Source organism: Ambystoma mexicanum, chromosome 8 (assembly GCF_040938575.1).
Source record: "Ambystoma mexicanum isolate Mex_15411 chromosome 8, UKY_AmexF1_1, whole genome shotgun sequence".
NCBI lineage: Eukaryota > Metazoa > Chordata > Amphibia > Caudata > Ambystomatidae > Ambystoma > Ambystoma mexicanum.
In genome coordinates this window covers 524,841,489-524,862,511 of record NC_090929.1, presented here as the reverse complement: position 1 = coordinate 524,862,511, position 21,023 = coordinate 524,841,489, and the positions used below count along the sequence as shown (strand labels likewise).

At 46.0% G+C, this 21,023-nt stretch overlaps 1 protein-coding gene across 1 annotated transcript in view; it reads left to right on the top strand.

Annotated features, from left to right (window-relative positions):
- Positions 1-21,023, top strand: part of TTC34 (tetratricopeptide repeat domain 34) — a 680,889-nt gene that overhangs the window by 37,628 nt on the left and 622,238 nt on the right. The gene's annotated exons all lie outside the window — the stretch shown is intronic.

Genomic DNA, 21,023 nt, shown 5'->3' with positions numbered 1-21,023 from the left:
GAAACAAATGTGATTTCAAAGCGCTTTTTGAGCTAACAGGCACTGCTGTTTTTCCTTTGGCACCACATTTCACTCATGGCGCTTCGGGCCCATCAAGCTCGAACCGGTGGGTGGCAGGTCAGGCGACCATTTTGGTGTGTGCAAAACTGCGCGGTTTTCCTGGATTCGGGCGCAAATGTGGGCTTTTCGGCCATCTTGGATTTTCTAAGCCCACAGCACCAAATGTTGTAGCATAATAATTCAAACGTGGGTCAAGACACCTGACAAGCATCATCAGTGAGGAGTAGCTTGGGTCTCTAGGCCCAGCAGGCACGGGACCTACGTCTCGGCATACCCATCCCACTCGGGGTGACAATAGCAAAACAAAAGAGGTGATGGCTGGAAGGTTTAGAATGAATCTTAACCTCTGGCATCGCTCTAGGCAACCCTCCAGACCATCGTTCTTCGCCTGCCAAGCGATTACAAAAGGGGAAAGACCATATGCAAATCAGGCTTGGTCCCACCCCCCCAAAGGGGTAGTCCAGCCCGAACTGCTAGGTCACATCCCTTCTGCAGGAGACCACAAGCATCCTCAGACATGTTTCAGCCTTGTTGGGTGTCATCAGTGAGGAGTAGCTTGGGTCTCTAGGCCCAGCAGGCACGGGACCCACCTCTGGGCATACCACTCCCACTCGGGTGACAATAGCAAAACAAAAGAGGTGATGGGTGGAAGGTTTAGAATGAATCTTAACCTCTGGCATCGCTCTAGGCAACCCTCCAGACCATCTTTCTTCGCCTGCCAAGCCATTACAAAAGGGGAAAGGTCATATGCAAATCAGGCTTGGTCCCACCCCCCCAAAGGGTTAGTCCAGCCCGAACTGCTAGGTCACATCCCTTCTGCACAAGACCACAAGCATCCCCAGACATGTTTCAGCCTTGTTGGGCATCATCAGTGAGGAGTAACTTTGGTCTCTAGGCCCAGCAGGCACAGGACCCACGTCTGGGCATACACGTCCCTCTCGGGTTGACAATAGCAAAACAAAAGAGGTGATGGCTGGAAGGTTTAGAATGAATCTTAACCTCTGGCGTCGCTCTAGGCAACCCTCCAGACCATCGTTCTTCGCCTGCCAAGCCATTACAAAAGGGGAACGACCATATGAAAATCAGGCTTGGTCCCACCCCCAAAGGGGTGGTCCAGCCCAAACTGCTAGGTCACATCCCTTCTGCACGAGACCACAAGCATCCCCAGACATGTTTCAGCCTTGTTGGGCATCATCAGTGAGGAGTAGCTTGGGTCTGTAGGCCCAGCAGGCACGGGACCCACGTATGGGCATACCCGTCCCAATCGGGGTGACAATAGCAAAACAAAAGAGGTGATGGCTGGAAGGTTTAGAAGCACAAGCAGGGGGACATCTAGATTCGATTTTTAGCAATCAGGGCTAAAAGTAGGGCCAATTACAGTAAGCACAAGCCGAATGTGTGGAAGATTTCCACAAACTGTAGTGTACCAATGGATGGTGATAGTGTGGAAGATTTCATTTTCATGGGGAATATCACTCCACGTTTTCTTCTAATCTATAATAAATGGATACAGAGAGGAACTGTGAGGATTACATTTATCCACCCTTTGATATAGTCGTTAAGCAGTTGGCACAGCAGATTAACCAAGGTGTGCTATACCGATGAGTAATTCAAATACAAGTAGAGAAGGGTCTCTAGGTTTTCTCAAATACCGGCCTTCAATGACCCAGCGTGCCCACTTCCTTATCTCTATCTCCCAATAACTCCATTCCTTAGTATAATTCCCTTTTCAATTATTTTCGCATTGGGTTGAGACACCTGTTAGCATACATAGGAAAGGGGATCCTGATTGCAAGGGCTTACTCAAGAATTTCATAGTGAATGTTGGACTCATGGAAGAGGCCATCATTAGTGTGGGCCTCTTAGAGGAGGACTTCCCACTTGGCCACCGAGTGGCTGAATGTGGATTGTTTACACTGAGTGGGAACGGTACCAGGTATCCAGAAGAGATCCCTGTTCCAAATAATACACAACTCTATCTGGAAGATGTGTATATCAATGGACAAAAAACTCCTGCCATCCGAGACATTGCAGCTAGCATCAATGTTGTTTCCCGGCAGCGGGTATAGCCAGGGCAGAATATTGATGGGCCTGATTGTAGCATAAGTGAGTCTGATGGAAAGAGTAAGTGCCCCTTGGGGATAGTAGAGTTCAGCTGGCAAGGTGAAATGACCCAGCGCTGTGTAGCAGTGAAAGACTCCATCCATGTCCCCTGTCTGTTGGGTAATGATCTTCCTGATTCCAAAATAGTTGCAGTGGCTACACGATCGAGTGCCCAAGAGATCGCTAGACTGAACACTCTCTGAGCCTTACGACCTGGAGTGCTTCCAGAGGGCTTGTTGGAAGGACTTGCCTGGCCTGTAGACTCTAGCCCAGTACTACAGACTACTGAGTCACCTACTCCTGCAGGATCGGGGCTAGAAGCCACTGAGGACCTTACCTTGGTAGAAGGGGAATCAGTGACTTCAGAGTTGCCTGGCGCAGCACAGGAGCCTCAGGTGGAGGACCAGGTAGGCACAGATCTGAAGGGCCTGCACAAGCTGGATGAGTTTGCATCAGCTAGGGGCCCAGGTCAGGCTGACTTCTTCACAGCCCAAAAATAGTGTTCCACTCTGGCGGGTCTGTGGAAGCAGGCAGAGGAGCAGGCTAAGGGTGAGGCCCCTGGACTGTTCAAAGTGTTCTTGGAGTGCACTCATGTGCAGTGAGCCAAAAGATTCTGAGGGTGAGGGCACCAGAAGATTGGTGATTCTTCAATGCCATAGAAAGTTACTCTTGGATTTGTCTAATCAAATTCCTTTAGCAGGTCACTTGGGATTGGCTAAGACATCAGACTGGTTGTCTGCGCACTTGTACTGGCCACAGTTCAGTGTAAAGGTTAAGGAATGTGTCCGGTCCTGCCCGACTTGTCAAGCTTCTGGCAAGTCAGGTGGTGCCACAAAGGATCCTTAATTCCACTACCCGTGGTTGGGCAGCCTTTCGAGAGAATGGCATGGATATTGTGGGTCCTTTGGATCCTCAAAAAAGCTCAGGGAAATCTTGGTGATGGTAGACCATGCCACAAGATACCCTGAGGCTGTCCCTGTGAGGAGCATCAACACCCCTATGGTTGTGAAGGCTGTGATTGGGATATTCTCCCATATTTGATTCCCCAAGGACGACGTTTCTGACAGGGGACCAAACTTCATATCAGCATATATGAAGGCCATGTGGGACGAGTGTGGAGTCCCCTATAGGTTCTCTACATCCTTCCACCAACAAAAAAATTGGCTTGTTGAGCAGTTCAACAATACCCTGAAAGGCATGATATGTGGCTTGGAAGAGCACCTGCAGAGAAAATGGGACACTCTCCTGCTATGCCTACTGTTCGCCTACAGAGTGGTGCCACAGAACACAGTAGGGTTTAGCCCCTTTGAGCTTCTGTTCAGGCACCCTGTATAAGGTCCCCTAAGTCTAGTGAAAGAGGGATGGGAAAGAAAACTCTCATCCTCTACATGAGATGTGGTGGGCTATGTACTCAGCCTCTGTCTAGAATGGCCAAGTACATGGAACAGTCATCAAAGAACCTCAAGGCCAGTCAGGAGCTGATGAAGCACTGGTATGACCAGAAGGCCACACTGACGGTCTATTCTCCAGGGCAGTGGGCGTGGATTATGGAGCCTGTCAAAACCAGTGCCCTTAAGGAAAAATGGACTGGGCCTTGCTGTGTGCTGTAAAAAATCAGTGAGGTGAATTATCTCAAAGACGTGACAGGACCTAAACAGATGTGCAGGGTCTTTCACATCAACCGGCTAAAACCCCATTATAGCCGGGATGATTTGGTCATGGCATTAGTGACAGACAGAGAGACTGAGGAGGAGACTGAAGCCCACCCAGACGTCTTGCACACTGAAGCCACAGATGGGTCAGTTGAAGGTGTCAACCTTGCAACAGACCTGTCAGAACAGCAACTGACAGACTGTCACCGTTTACTGAGACGGTTTTCCAGTCTGTTTTCACTGACTCCAGGTCACGCAGATTGGTGCAGCCATGATGTGAGCACTGGAGACAGTAAGCCGGCGAAGAGTAGGATTCACCGGATTTGCGATAAGGTCAGGTACACCATCAAGGAGGACAGTTTCAAGATGCTGTCCCTAGGAGTGATGGAGCCATCTGACAGCCCCTGGGCTAGTCCAGTGGTACTGGTCCCTAAAAAGACCAGTGGTGGGAAGACTGAAGTTTGCTTTTGTGTGGACTACAGGGGGCTCAATTCTGTCATGAAGACAGATGCTTGCCCCATTCCTCAGGCAGATGAGCTCATTGACAAGCTTGGCACTGCCATGTACATGAGTACCTTTGACCTCACAGAGGGGTACTGGTAGGTCGGCTTGACAGATGGAGTGAGAGAGAGGTTAGCATTCTCAACCCAAGAAGGACATAATCAGTTCAATGTGATGCCCTTCGAATTGAAGAATGCCCCTGCCACTTTTCGGCGGCTGGTTAACCAGGTTTTGTCTGGTCTGGAAAACTTCAGTGTCACCTATTTAGACAATATTTCTGTACTCAGCTACACCTGGGAAGATCACTTGTCACACCTGAAACAAGTGCTTCAGGTGCTGCAGAATGTAGATTTAACTATCAAGGCCACAAAGTGCAACTATATAGAAGCTGGTGAGAGCCTTTCTAGGTCCCGCCCAGTACTACCGGTCATTCATCAGAGGGTACAGCACCATTGCCATGGCCCTGAATGATGAAACTTCCAAGAAGATGCCGAAAAAGGTAACTTGGACCACTGCCTGTAAAACCTCCTTTCAGGATTTTAAGAATGGATTGTGCAGGGCCCCAGTTCTAAAAGTGACAGACCATGGTCAGGAATTCATTATCCAGACAGACACCTGTGATTTTGGGATTGGAGCAGTTTTAGCGCAGCTGAACTTTGAAGGGGCAGAGCAACCTGTCGCCTACATTAGCAGGTGGTTGACAAAAAGGGAAAGGAACTGGGTTGTCGTGGAAAAAGAGGCATACACGGTCATTTGAGCCATAAAGAAGGTTAAACCCTACATCTTTGGGTCTCACTTTATGATCCAGTAGACCACCAGCCTCTATGATGGTTAATGGCCATGCAAAGGGAGAACCCTAAGCTTCTGAGTTGGGCCATATCCCTACAGGGATTACATATGGCCATCCAGCACAAGCCAGGCTCCCAGCATGGAAATGCAGAGGGCCTCAGTCAGTACTTTTGCATTGATGATGAACCAGACCCTGAGTAGGGTGGTGGTTCACATGTTAAGGCTGGGGGGCATGTGAGGAATTCAACCATCTGCACGGGGAGTGTGCGCTCGCCTGGCCTTTCTGATTTAAAATAAAAATAAAAATGAATGATCAGAGATGAACCTACGAAAATGTGTGTGGCCATTGCGCACACATTTTCTCTACTCACCGAAAGAAATGCATAGTCACATCTGCTCTGGGAGGACACCGCCTACAGGTGCTGTAGTCCCCTGTCATGTTCAGCTGGAATGTGACAGCTACAGGTACATCACAGCATCTCAAGAAGGTGGAAGGTACACCTTCCTCCGGCCATGGGCAGCCTAATTAAAATATCAAAGGCTCCATGGATCTGCCTCTCTATGTCTAGTTCAGCTGGTGGCAGTACATACTAATGAGAAATAATTAAGGCAAGCCTTTGATGAGGCTTGGTCGCAGAACAGACACCAGGAAGGTAGGGCTACCACCTCTTTGATATGCAATGTGCCAACTTGAAGCTAGTTCCCACACCTCTGTTTGAAGGACAGTGAATGGCCTGTCTGGGTCCATTATTTATCATAGACAATCCCTGCAGAGCAGACCCCTTTCAGAGGGGAAATGTATGTGATTTGAGGGAGACAGGAACTTTGCTCTCATCACAAACTTCAAGGGAGACCTGTGCTTTGTACAGGCGCAACAGAGAGCTCAGTTAACTAGATAGACACTGTAATCTACAACAGAAAGGAAGATGGATGGGGTTTAGGAGTATATGTTGTCACCTCTCACCTTTCCTGTTGCAAAGCACTCTGATCCTGACCTCACGTATAACAGAAGATTCTTAGTGGGGACCCAGGATTGGATCAATAAGGTAGGCTTAGCCTTTACCAATCACTGGGACCCATGTGGCTTTAAAAGAGGGCTAAACACCTCACTTGGCAGATCATCCAACGACTTTGAAAGAAATAATAAGGACTCATTTGAACCCTGGCTGAAGGTACAGTCTGCCTTACATCTTCCGCCAGTGAAGGAAGGCTAGGATTTCCAAGAGGGAACCAAGATCCCTCCCCTAAACATCTCCCAGGGAACAGAGGGAGATACCAGAATCAGAGGAACCATCCACCATCCAGCACACTGCATGCCCTGCTAGGTTCTGCCAGCAAGCTTCCTAGGTGGGAAGTGCCACAGAGTCTCTGAACAAAGGACAAGTGTAAAGGAGGCCCCAGACATGACCTGCACCCCTGCCCCTCATTTGGAGCTACCAAGAGGGTACTCACCAAGGTATGTGATGTATGAGGAGCAAACGAACCGACAGAAATCCGCACTGGGACTCTACCCTGTGTACATAAGAAGATCCGTACCGGTTTAAGCAACCATAACTCGACAACCATGGGCAGCACCGTACACTATCAGACAGCCATACCAGCCGCTGATACGTAATGAAGAATACCTACACACGGTCCACAAAGAGACCCCAAAAGCCGTAATGGAAGGCCAGTGGAAATGACAAAAGGGCCTGAACAGACTCATGAATGAGCAAAAGTGGTTATTGAAGACAAGCATGCCAGTGCAAGTAGCTACGAAAATAAATGTAATGTACGAAGAGAAGAGACAATTTTAAAACGTAAGGAAATGGTGATACAAGACAAGATGGAAGCAACCGTCCTGTTAAACATGTGTAAATAGGCTTGAAACGCAAGATGCTAAGAAATCGATAGTGCTTGCAATGCTCAGTAGAAGATAGAGCGGCAAGCGCCAATCATATATCTACCTCAATAAGGCACATTATACAAGTACGACTCCATTTTGTAAAAGCAGAAAGGTACCCAGGCCGCCAGAGGCCTGACAGGCCAAGTTTCGAAACCCAGCCAAAGGCAGGAGAAGGAGCAGAATCGAAACTCAGCAAAGAGCAACTCATGCTTAGGAAATCGAGGTCAACCAGAGAAGGGGAGGAGAGCATGAGCTCACAAGACTCCAACTACAGAGCATACCAGCCCGTCCGTGAAGGTCAAGATAAGAGAGGCCCATGCAGGTGGCTAGGCTGACACAGAATTAAATGCACAAAAGGCTAGAAACTGAAGCAGATTCACGGTGAACCAACACGTGACCAGCAAGGCGCAAAGAGGTACCACCTCCTGATGTCATCCAGAACCCGAGGATGCCATAACTTTTCCTGATAAGAGGCTACAGTTCCGAGGCCATTCCCAGCCAACTAATTGACACATAGCCCTAAAACACTGATTGATGGAAAGGAGGAAGGGTGAATCTTGGGGCACTAGGCACCTAGGTGTCTATTCTACATGCTGCTAATTAAAGTGGAGATTTATGTTTAGGGGTGTAACTTACCCAATCACAATGGACCATGTAATCTAGGGTCCTATAGACACTGTAACCAATGAGACGTCGTACTTGTAGTGACGTCAATCACGTGTGATGTAGAGGGATGGGCGTAGACGCCCACCCGATAAGAGTTATCCAATCCACATGCTTTATTTCTATATACAGATATAGCACCTATACTTAAGTTACCTTTCCTAACCAATTATATTGCATGATGATTTTTTATAGAAATTAGATGTCAGTGATGACGATTTTTACCTATAAGAATTGCTGTTCTACCAAAGTTCGTGGAAGTCGGAGCGAGACCGGTGATCGCACTACAGCTGATTCTCATTTGTTTCCCTGTTTGATGTATGTATCATTAAACGGACTTCCCTTTGCCAAACTACTGAGTCCTCATTATTGAGTTGTGTCGGAATAAGTGAATCCTGCACCCCCTGTACTCACATGGTGAAGCTATCTTGTCTTACAAGTTCTAGAGGGAGAGTGCTGACCTATGGGCCCATCAGTGATTTCCTCCCCTCTTGGACACTTGGTAGCGTGAAGATGGTTACGGCCATCGATTATAGATTATCGAATTGATATAGTGTAAGACACCCTTAGACCCAAGGCACGAAGTAACTCTGGGCCTTCGGTAGGATCACGAGTCCTTTCGCCATTCCGGCTGAGTAGACTGAGAAGCTTCCCGTGGACAATGATAGAGGGGCACCTGCAGTAAAAACGTAAAGAAATCAGGTGGGCACCTGAAGTAAAAACATAAGGAATACCAGGGGGGAACGTGAGCAAAAATGTAAAGATTCGCCTTGTTCCTGCGCTTTAAAGAGTGGTCAGAAGGAACGTGAACCCAGAGCCCACAAAGGGGGAACATTTAGGCTACGATAACGTTTAAAGACGTAATTAAGGGGGTTCATTCAAATCCCATGGTGGGGTAGTGATTAGAAGGCAGGTATATGTATGACCAGCTGGCGTCCGTCTAGTCAGTCTAGTCTGTCGTATATGTCCTGTGTATGTCAAATGTGAAATTACTGTACTGTTGATTGATTGCAATGTATTTTGCTTTACACAATTTCGTAACTAAGAGGGAATCGCCTTTGAATTGATGAGTTTTGAGTAAATTGCTGATACAAAATTTGTCGGGAAAAGGTTGGATTGGAGCTTGCGTATGTGGTACTTGCTCATACTAGTGGAAAGCTTAAAGAACTGTGTGGATATTGTTGGTGACAAAATTATGAATGGAGGAAGTTACCCCACTTGCGCATTTATGTAAGCAGCTGCCCAAGCATGCAGTATAATTGAAAAAATACAGCCAGGAGTGGGTTAAGGGTGCCGCCTTGGCCCCAGAACAGGTCACTGTCTAAGGCTGTTTTACAGCACATGACAACATTTCTACACGCCACATATACCGGCAAGAAGCTTGAGAACGTCTTGCTGTTCTCGAACTTTGGAAAATGTTCGAGCAAGCAAAGGAAGAAGAACCACCCGCATATTGGATATTAAATGTATGTACAGAGGGGGGTGAAACGCCTACCGCTCCACCAGCCCCGCCGGAACCAGTCATTGAGGGAGGCAAGTCAGAGGGCCTTTACCCGTTGAGAGAGCTCAAAGCAGCCACAGGGTAAAGCAACCCCGCATATGAGTCACCTACATGCAGTAGTGATGAGACGAAAGAGAAGGAACAGGAAATTGATTTGGCCTCCACAGTCACGAGGGACAAGGAGAGGCACGGCGATGGAAGAAAGGATCAGGCACAGACTAGTGCACCTCTCGATAGAGAGAGAGAGGGAAAAAAGCAGAAAGGAAGTGATGAGTTAGCATTCGCAAAAGACGAATGGATGAAAGGACAGATATTATTGAAATTAAATGGAAAAGGAAGTGATGACGTAAGACAGAGTGAACGGTTTGATGAGGTACAAAGAACGGAAAAGGAGAAAGAACAGGACATGAGAGACGAGAGGGTAAGAAAGAAAGATAGGTTGAGGCGAGAACAACTATATCACGAAGAGCAGGGAATACCGCTCAGTCGTACACAATACGCTGCCTATGAAAAGTACAGGCAGAACATGCTAAAGTTGGAGGAAGAAAGGAGAGTGCACGAAAAGAAAGTGAAGAAGCAAGAAGATGAGGAGATTAGAAGGGCAAAGGAACGTAGAAACGAACAAATGAGAGAAGTAGATATGGCTAAAGAAGAAGCAAAGAAGCAAAAAGAAATAAATGAGGAAACAGAACGCAAGCGTAGACAGAGGGCACGAGATCTTGAGTATTTGGAGCGGGAAGTCATTAAACACAATCCTGTTGTAGACTGGGAAGACATAGAAGAGTTCTTTCCTGAAAGCGATGCGGTACCAGGTACAAGCTGGACATATATTGACGATGACTTCGACACCAGAAGCATCGGGGAAACGATTGATATAATCTATGACGACATGTGGCTGGAACTAATTTCCCAAGGGGGAAGGGAGAATGAGCGCTTAGAGAGCACTCAGCTATATGACACCGAGGATGTCACCCGAAGAAGCGGGAGCAGGGGACTGTCCCTAGATAGGCTAGAAATTGGGCAGAACGAAGATGATGCAAGAAGTTGTCTAAACTGGGAGTATTCAGAGTGTGACTCCGGTGGGGAAACAGAGGAAGTGGCACATGACGAAGGGAGACGGTGCAAAAAATGGCTCCCAAGGGACCGAGAGGTACGATGGTCAGATGCAGTGGGTCCACAAGTAGGACACCGAAGTCTGCTGGACAGTCCAGCCGACATAAAGAAGCACCCCACGGTCAGAGGGGGACGTCAGCACCTGCCTATGCGGACAGTCTGAGGGCATTGCCAGGTAGACGGCAAGGCAGGGACGCCACCCCAGCGAAAGACCGGAGAGGTACGGGGAAGGAGAAGGAGGATTGCACATTCCAATTCCCACTGCTAGTAAAGGGGGGAGTAAGACCACAATATATCCCTTGGCTGCATATGGACCGAGAAAACCTGAAAAATAAGCTTCCAATGCTGACATCGGGAGCTGGGAAGTGGATAAACGAGTTAGAGAAAATGACGGGGGGTGTCACCCTAGCCATAGGGGACATTAAGGGGCTCCTAATTGCTATACTTGGTGAAAGAGCAGACGACGTGTGGAAAAGGGCAGGATACCCTAGAGTAACCATAACTGACACCTCCCATGACAGAACGCCATTTAATAACTGTAGAGCAGCAGTGCGGGAAGCGCTGCGTACGCTATATCCAGAAACGTGTGATATGGGAGCTATAATGACTCAAAAAATGAAAGAGTCAGAGGATCCGTTGCTTTATATCCAGAATTTTTAAGACACATGGGTGCTCAAAACGCATGAATCTTGGATGAAATCCATCCCTGTGTTCTACCATATATTGTGCCAAGGGTTACCAGCTCAAGAAATTGGTAGGAATAGAAGCTAAGATTAGAACGTCTCTATACCACAAGGCTACAGATGTGAACAGTTTACTACATTATGCAAGTTTTCACCCTAAGTCAATGCTGGCTAGTTTACCATATAGTCAAATGTTACGTTTGAAGAGGATAATTACAGATAGTGATGTCCTACAAGAAGAGTACATCAATTTGTCTAAGAAGTTTACCTCGAGAGGGTATCCAATGGAAACAGTTAAAGAGGCCCATGCTAGATCACTCCCCATCACGAGAGAACAACTATTGACTCCCGCATCCAAAAAAGAGAATGCATCTATTCTCCATATTTCTAAATTTTCCAGACAATCATTTCACATTAAATGAATCATTCAAAAACATTGGTCCAATCCTACACTATGACCCCACTTTACCTGAGTTGTTCCCTGATCCACCAATGATGGTGTATAGAAGAGGTATTAACATCCGAGACAAGGTTGTGAAAGCAGAACGTGTACCTAAGGAAACTCAATCAACTTTGGCTACAAAGAAAAAAGGTACGTTCCCCTGTCTTTCTTGTAGCCACTGCAATAATGTGGCTAAGGGTGATTACATCACGCATCCTCATACAGGGAAAAAAATCAAATTAAGAAATGTTGCGACTTGTCAATCGATTGGGGTCATTTATAGTATTAAGTGCCCGTGTGGTCTAATGTATATCGGACAGACTGCAAGGTCTGCCCGAGAGAGGTGGACAGAGCATAAATCAAATATCCGATGCAACAACAGTAAATCCCCAGTGGCGAGACATTTTGTAGCAGCACGTCATACTATAGCCCAGATTAGATTTACCATTTTGGAGGTTGTCAAACGCCCAACCAGGGGTGGTGACTACATGAGGACCCTTGCTCAAAGGGAAATGTTTTAGATACATAGCCTTGATACTATTTCACCAAAAGGACTCAACGAAGAATTCTCTCTTAACTGCTTTGTTTAGATTTGATCCTGCTCTGGCATTTTGAAATTTTTGGTTTTAACTTTTCCTGGGCTGGTCATTTTCACCCTTGTGGTTTGACTCCTTTAACAAATTCTTCTGTGAAGTTTATTTGATCTTTGTATATTTTTCGGCCTATGGGCGGTCCTTTGCCTCAGTTCGGTTTTCTAGTTCAATCTATGTTTAGGTACATTAGATCCCACTATTTGTGATTGTTTGCAGCCTTCTGTTCACTGCACATGTTTCGTTATATGTTGGGAATTTCTTTTAGTTTTGCTTACGGTATTCTTTACCATGGAGGGATATCTTTCACTTTACCTACCCGTTTTACTTTGCTCTCATTTTTTCTAGTTGGTTACCTTTAGTATTCCCTATGTCAATATTTATTAGCTTTGGTTATTATTTGTGTTCATTTCATTTCTCATCACGTGTTTTCTATTTTTCATTTCCATATCTTTTTTATTTTGTTCCTTGGCGCATGCCCTTTAGCACTGGCATGGTACTTTACCTCTTTTTACTTACGTTGACTTCATTTTGTATTACGTGTTTTTTGTTTTTTATTTTTCTTTTTTCATATTTTTTCAGTAGTTCCTCAGCGTATGCCCTTTAGCGCTGGCATGGCACTTTACCTTTTACCTTTTATCTTATATGCATGAATCTATATACTTTTCTGTATATTCGTTTTAGTTGGCCATTAAACCAGCTACATGATTACGACAACGTCTATCCAATACGCTACGTTTTTAGCGTTTCAGATCACGTGTCTTGGTCACATGATCGTTTACCTAGTTTAAACAGTATGAATCTTTCATCTCATATTCATGTATTTATATACTTTCTGTGTATACATTTTCATTTGGCCATTAAATCGGCTATATGGTGACGACAACCTTTATCTAATACGCTATGTACCTAGCCTTTCAGATCACGTGTCTAGGTCACATGATCGTTTTTCAAGTATAAATAGTGCATTACTCGGTGTATCGCGCATAGCGAGTACGAACCGTTGCGCATGTTGGATTTCTTCTTTAACATTGCGGTAAGTGGATAGATGCTGTATCTTTGTGTTTCCTTACTCTGATGATTTAATTGATTGGAGTTTATCCGTGTTCCCTTTTGATGCAGGCTGAACTCAGACTGTTTTCTATGGTCGTTGGACTTTCATTAAAATTGCTATGCTACATGAATAGATTTAATTTACGATCCCTTCATCCTTTTTCCTCCCCTCTTTTTTTCGTTACATACAGTGTCTTACTCGTCCTGTCCTGCTCTGCCTTTGGTACTTTGCGGGTACTATATACAGTTCAAGTTGACTTATTTGGAAATTGGTTTACCATACTTTGGCTGGGCCCTGTTGGACCCCACATCGTGCATTAATTGATTTAGTGACTGAGGTCCGAATTATTGGTAAGCATGTTAACTATATCATTTAGGTGCCCTTTAATCCTTTTGCCTCTCAGGTCAATCATATCACACCACTTACTACTATATTTTTTCTTTGTTTTTATAGGACATTTCCCATATCATTTGGAATTAGCTAATATGTGTCTTAGCTGCCGTTGGACCTTCCGTCCTATCCGAGATATCGAATCATTGCAGATGTGAATTTAGTACCTTTTTACTTTGTCTTTCTGCTAAACAGGTATTTTTTCTTTACCATATTTCGGTTACCTTATGCCTGTTTGAGGCTTTATTATGTTCTTTCTTGGAGTCACACCTATGGGTTGTTGGATGGTGATGTCTAAAAATGTTTTCTTTTGACCTTAACTAAACCACTGCTATTACACAAACTGTAATGATTACCACGTTCATTGCATTTTTTTGTTTCATAATTTGACTTTGTACTTTTTATGCCTTGGATTTCTCAAGTTCTCTGTATTTATAAATATGATTTTAAGTTTCTTATACTGATGATTTCTTTTAATGCATACAATTCCAGATCATTTTGCTCCTGAAGAAGGGGGTGTTCCCCGAAACGCATAGAGCTCCTCATTGCAAGAATATTGTTTTTGGTCATTTTTCTGTATTATAAAAATACTTTACTTTTGTTTCTTCTAAGATTGTTTTTCCCATGATGGCCTCATTTGAGTATTTGGATGTCTACAAATTCTAATTCTAACCAGAAGGGTTCTGGTCATCATATTGTGAAAATTGTTTGCTTTGTTGAACCTGTATTCACTTTTTTGAAGTAAAAACTTTAATTACAATTGACTGATTTTGTATCAGCTTCAATGGTGTGCAGGGGACGGCAGTGTCTTTAGATTTAGACACTTTTTTCTGCTTTACGTTTGTCTCAAGCCCCGTGTCAGGGCCTGTATTCCTCCCCAGCACCCAGAACATTTAAGTCTTTGTTCTATATAATCTTATATTAGTCCTTTAATTTGGTGTGCACCTATTGATCTTTCTATTTTCAGGAATAGAAGCTAAACCATAGGCCGAAATCCAGTTGACAATTGCACATTTCTGTAGATTGTTGCAATAAAAGAATTGAAAGAAGGAGGCAACGCATAAGGGAGAGGAGGCGAAGCTGGTGCAAAGGAAGCTCTCTAAGTATGTCTCGAGGGAGCCATGCTCACCAGCCGAGCTAAGTGCACAAAACGTGACTAACTCATCACAGAATAATCAGGGTAACACAGGATTTTACCCAAGAGGAAGGGGATTTGGAGGAAGAGGATGGCAGAGTAATCAGGGAGGGTTTCGGAATAACCAAGGAGGGTTTCAGAATGTTCAAGGTGGTGTCCAGAACGCACAGATGGGCAGTCCAGCTACATTAAATGGACAAATGGCCCGACCACCTCCAGTTTGTTGGCTGTGTGGAGTGACAGGACATGTGGCGCGCATGTGCAGAAGCCAAAGCATATGGCAAAACAGCCAAGGGATGGGGGCAGGCATGGTGAATCAACCTGCTATCCCGCAACAGGGCAATGCACAGAATTATACCGTGAAGCAGCAGGCGGCAGGCTTGCAGCCAGGTGCACAGCAAGTGGTTCAACCACCGTACATGGGGAATTTGCCACAAGGACAACCCCAGCAGACACCGTCGCAAATGGCTCAGGGCACTAATTCCGGTGGGGGAATTAACCCTGTAAATGGGGGAAACCCACAAGTATACAGTGGACCAAACCTGTATATGAAATAGGACGGCTCACAGGGGACTCTGATGTGTTCTATCCTATCAGGGACACCAGACCCTAACAGGGAACCTAGGGTAAGTGTCACCATAGGGGGGAAAGTATATTCCTTCTTAGTTGACACGGGTGCAACACGCTCGTACATACGAGAAGGCAAGTTCTCCTTGTCCGGCGAGGCTATAGATACCCAGAGTTTTACTGGAGCTCATAGTAGAGTTCACTTTACTGATGCACTCCCAGTCTCTGTAGGAGAGTGCAAAATGAATGTACCTCAATTATATTCACGTCAGTCTGCAGTAAATATCATGGGTCGGGACTTGATGACAAAGTTGAATATGACCATCTCGTTTAATGAGGATGGTATAGTGTGCTCCACGCCAGGAATGCATTATTCAAACGTGTGCAGCATGATCAGAGCATACTCTGGACGTGCAGCCATGAGAGCTATACTGCTGGAGCAAGAAGTTTTCTCATATGGCGTACAAGTGCTTATGGCGGGATTGCCAGGCCTCGCAGACAAAACTATGAGAACCCCTGATGAGTTTCTATTCAGACCAAGAATACCCATGCACGAAGAGGAGGGACAAGTATTTCCCTTAACAATACAATCTGCCGCAGTACAAGGAAAAGTGGTATTGGTTGAAGGATATGACGATGAAGGCAGACAATGGGTTGCGATTATTGCCATTGAAGAAGGGTATCGAGTGACTGACGTCACCGATGACGATCTGTTCGAAGAACACCCTGACCTAGAAGAGCCAAGAGTGTAAGTGAGTCTTATATTTTGGGTCAAAATGATCAGAAGGGAGGTACCACAGAGAATGATGTTGGCAATAATACGTCCAGAATACTTTGATAATGACATGGCCCAAGTGCCTGCCATAGTATGGACTACAGGGCCCTATGATGTAGGTCTCCTGAAAGGGGCGGGTGAAGTGAAAATCAAATTGAAACCAGGAGCAATTTTACCACGAGCACGACAATATCCTATGTCCAAAGAGGCAGATGGAGGAATCGCAAAGACAATCTCCGCCATGATGGTGCAGGGCATCCTAGTGACGTCAGAATCACCTTGGAACACAGTGATTTACCCTGTCAAAAAATCAAAGGGAGGGTCTTGGCGTTTAAACCAAGATTTACGAGCATTAAACAATATTGTTGAAGCCGAGTTCCCTCTAGTCCCGAACCCCTCCACAATTCTGTGCAACATACTCACTGAGACAAAATATTTCACAGTAATCGATTTGAAAAATGCGTTCTTCTCAATCCCGTTGCACCGTGACTCACAAGACTTGACAACATTTACTTTCAGACAAATGCGCCTGAAAAGTACAAGATTGCCACAGGGGTATTGTGAGTCCCTGTCTATTTTCAATAGAGTCCTGCAAATGGACCTAAGCAATATTGCGGTGGACAGTGTTGTTTTGCAATATGTAGATGACATCCTGATCTGCAGCACCACTGAAGAGCAATGCAGGTGCGATTCTGTCCAACTATTGACTATACTGGCTGAGAAGGGATACAAGGTTGACAAGGAAAAGTTGCACTACTGATACAGGAGGTGTTGTACATAGGGCAACTGATCTCACATGAGGGAAAGAAGGTAACCCCAGAAAGGGCTGAAGCCATCATGAACACGGCCAAGCCGCGCACGATAAAACAAATGCAAAGCTTCTTAGGCCTGTGCAATTATGTCCGAGCATGGGTCTTTGACTACAGCTCGTTTACCAAGCCCTTGCTACAGGCCCTTAAAAAGGCCCATTCAACAAGAGAAGAAATTGAATGGAATGAAGCAATGGAGAAGGGGTTTACAGAACTCAAGGGGGCAATTTGGAAGGCCCCATTTCTCGGGATTCCTAATTATGCAGAGGAATTCTATCTGTTCTCTCATACTGATGATAAATTTATGACGGCAGTGCTCGCACAACGATCCTCGCTGGGGTACAAGCCCCTAGCATATGACAGCAGAAGTCTGGACCCGGTCATGAAGGGCCACTTCCCATGCGAACAAAATCTAGCTGCTACCGCGTTCGCCATCGAGAAGGCGTCATCCATTGTGATGGTGTGCTCCATGACATTGTATGTTGAGCACTCACTATTCGCCATACTAGAGAAGCCAAAGGACACATTGACGTCACAGAGAGCATCCGCCTATGAGGTGATTATCTCCAACCCATCGATCAAAATAGTGTGATGTAAAACTGTGAACCCTGCTACGTTCATAGCTGAGCCAGTCACTGAGGGAGAACCTGTGCACGACTGTGCGAACTATGAGGAATTCTATGATGAGCTCCCCAGGGTAAAGGAAAATGCTCTGGCAAGTGGAGAGATCATCTTTATTGACGGGTCTTCAAGAATTGACCAAGAAGACGGACAAAGGTATACAGGCATGGCCGTGGTAAAACACATAGCGAATGGAGAGTTTCAAGTACTCATTAGTGCACGAATACCATCTCACTATTCAGCACAAGCCGCAGAACTATTGGCATTGATACTCACCATTGAGAATCATGCTGACCAGGAAGTAACGGTGTACAGTGACTCCGCCTATGTGACGTCTACAGTTCACGCAGGACTAGCGTGCTGGAAAAGGAGGGGCTACCTCCGAGCAGACGGCACGCCAGTGAAACACGCAGCCTTATTGGACAGGCTGATAAAAGCACTACAGCTGCCAGTGGGAATAGCTGTCGTGAAATGCCCTGCTCATACCAAGGGGACAGATTTCGTGTCACGTGGAAACCATAAAGCAGACACAGAAGCCAAACGCATGGCATCCAAGAATGAAACAATCATGGACGTGAAGGTGGCACGTTCCCATGAAAGAATTATGGTAGCACGAGCCACTCCAGAGGCCTATAGCAATATGGGGCAGACTCAGCTAATGGAGCTCCAAGGGGAGGCACCTCAGGAGTAGAAGAATTTGTGGAAGCGTCGAGGGTGTTCTTTAAACCCCTCTGACGGACTGTGGAGGCAAGACAGCACTGGTAAAACAGTAATGCCTGTCACCCTTCTAAAGGTAGCGTTAGAACAGCTTCACTACCCCATACACATGTCAAAGGAAAATCTTTCTGCAACGCTCGCAGAAGACTGATTTCATACCAAATTTAGTGGCGCATGTTGCATTTTTTATAGTAAACTGCATTATCTGCCAGAAATTCACCTCTGGGCACACATTAAAAGTAGTGAGAGGAATCATCCCGAGACCAAATGGACCTTTCCAGCACCTGCATATTGATTATGTCGATATGATCCAGGTGTGCAATGGGTACAGGTATTTAATTGTGGTGGTGTGTCCCTTTTCAAGATGGGTAGAAGCAGGTCCCTGTACACACCCCCATGCAACCTGTGCCGCAAAGTTCCTGGTGAGGGAAGTGTTCCCTAGATGGGGGGTGTGCGAGGTAATGAGATCAGATAATGGGGCCCATTTTGTAAATTCAGTTTTCGAGCAGATCATCTTGTTGTTTGGCATAAAGCACAAGTTCTCGTCGGCGTATCATCCTGAGGGGAATGGGATATGTGACCAAATCAACAGCTTGCTTAAGAAAGGATAGCCAAGTTGAAGCTCACATTAAGGAAGGGATGGTTGCACTGTCTACCACTGGCATTGTATGCTCTTCGGAACCAGCCAGGCTCCGACCATCATCTCACGCCACACGAAATAGTAACTGGTAGAAGGATGAGCACCCCTCTTACCCCCCGAGACAGAGCTAGATGTGATGCCCAGCCAACTAGGAAGGTTCTAGGAGAAGAGATGAAAGCCTATATGGACTGTTTGATATCCAGCACCTTTGTCATTTCAGGCCAGCTGCAGCGACGGCGGAAAGGGGACAGCACAGCACAAACCACAACAGATAGTGCTGATGCAGGTGCAGCTCACAGCCTTTGTGCGCCCCTCATCTTCGATGGAGACAGCGTCCTCGTAAGAAACTTTACCAGAAAAAGGTGGGACGAGCCAAGGTTTAATGGCCCTTTTATCGTAGAGGACTGCACCCCGTCAGCTGTCAAGCTCAAGAGTAGGAGAGGCTGGATCTTCCTAAATGACATTAAGCCTTTTGTAGGAGAGAGCCCTCCTGCTGCACCTAACTCCGAAGAATCTACAGACAAAGGAGAAGACCCTCAGCACGTGCAGACAAGATCCATGACGAGGAAGAAGGACGCATGAGCAGCAAAATAAAGGCAAAAGAACGCTGGGTGAATTGTGGCTTTTAAAACAAAACATTTCCTCAAAACCAGAGAAAGAAATAACGGACAAAAAACTGACACTCTGTGCACCCTAGCTGCAGGGTAAAGAGAAGCACATCCAAAGCCACAACAACAGTGGTAAAATGAACGTTTTAAATCACGTCACGCCCAAGTAGTACAGGGAATCAAGACTCTGATAGACTGCCAATAAAATATTCTCTGAGAGCGGAACACAGTATCCTGAAGAAACCAGTATCAAGACTTTCTTTACATACCTAATGGTACCCCTCCAGCAGAAGCCTCAAGTGGGATGTGCTCACGTACTTTCAATTGGTGGTGCTATCATATCTGTCACTCATAGGAAGAGAAACAAGTGTCACAGAATTCATTCAAGATCCAGATAACAAGAAGGTAATCTGGAAACTGCTGACTGTCATCACAAAAGCTTTCACTGAGCTGCCTGAATACAGTGAAAAGGGCACAAATGCTCCCACCTCAAGGGATCATCGATGAACTGACCTATACCATATTTTTCCGAATCATAGAGGAGTGCCCAGGACTTGCCGGGAGAACCACAGATACAGTAACTTTTATCAGAGATCCAGGAAACAATGAATTTCTCAACCAAGAATGGTACAAATTAAATTACTTGGTTGCAACCCACGCAGCAGGAAGGTGTAAAACGTGTTCACGTCAAAAGAAGGGCTTGTGATCGGGTCCCAGCAAAAAAAAAGACAGATGTCTCTGTCTCTTGTGGATACGCAGCTTGCACACAACGTTATGCTCAGACTAGTCACAGACTATCCAGAAATGGTGGGAAGGCCTGCTGATGTTGACGTTGTCACCTTCCTAAGAGATCAGTCAATTTCCTACACATGAGGACCCTTCTCCGTGGTATCATGCTCCAAGTGGAGCTGTCCAATTTCCAGCAAGAATACTCTACACTATCTATCTGGAGCCACTCCTTCTGGCACTCCATCAGGCAGAAGGTATTAGGGGTGTTCCTTTCGGAGGGAACCAACATAAAGTAGCGGCCTTCGCCGATGATATGTTGCTCACACTAACTAACCCAAAGGAGTCCCTTCAAGCATGCATGGCACTACTAACCACTTTCGGCGAAATCTCAGGCTTGCATGTTAACTTCCAAAAGTTGGAATTGATGAATTTGTCTCTGGAGGTGCAAGAGGCGAGGGAGACGAGGGAGATATCCCCGTTCAAGTGGAGCCCGTCTGGGTTGTGGTATTTGGGGGTAAAGATAACCACCTCGCTGGCAGGCTGGTACTTAGCAAATTACGAGCAGATTCTCCTAGCAATTAAAAAAGATTTACGGAAGTGGGTAGCCCTGCCCATCTCCTGGTTGGGTAGGGGGGCAGTCCTTAGAATGGTGATCCTCCCTCGAGTACTTTATCTTTTTCAGGCTATCCCCTTGAGGGTTCCCGAAAGTTTCTTCAGGAGCTGGACCGGCTGAACAGGGAATTTCTTTGGGGTAGGAAGAGATTGCGTCTGTCCAGGCAGTTACTTACGGCATCTAGGGAGAGGGGGGGCTTGGCTTTCCCCGACTTTCGCCGCCACCATGAAGCGGCACAGCTTAGGGTAATCAAGGAGTGGTTCTCGAAGGATTATCTGAAGCATTGGGTGAAGATGGATAGGGCAGTTGTCCGACACCATCTAGGGGAGGTCCTGTGGCTCCCACGTAGGCTGAGACCTTCCCACCTTTATTTGAATGCCATC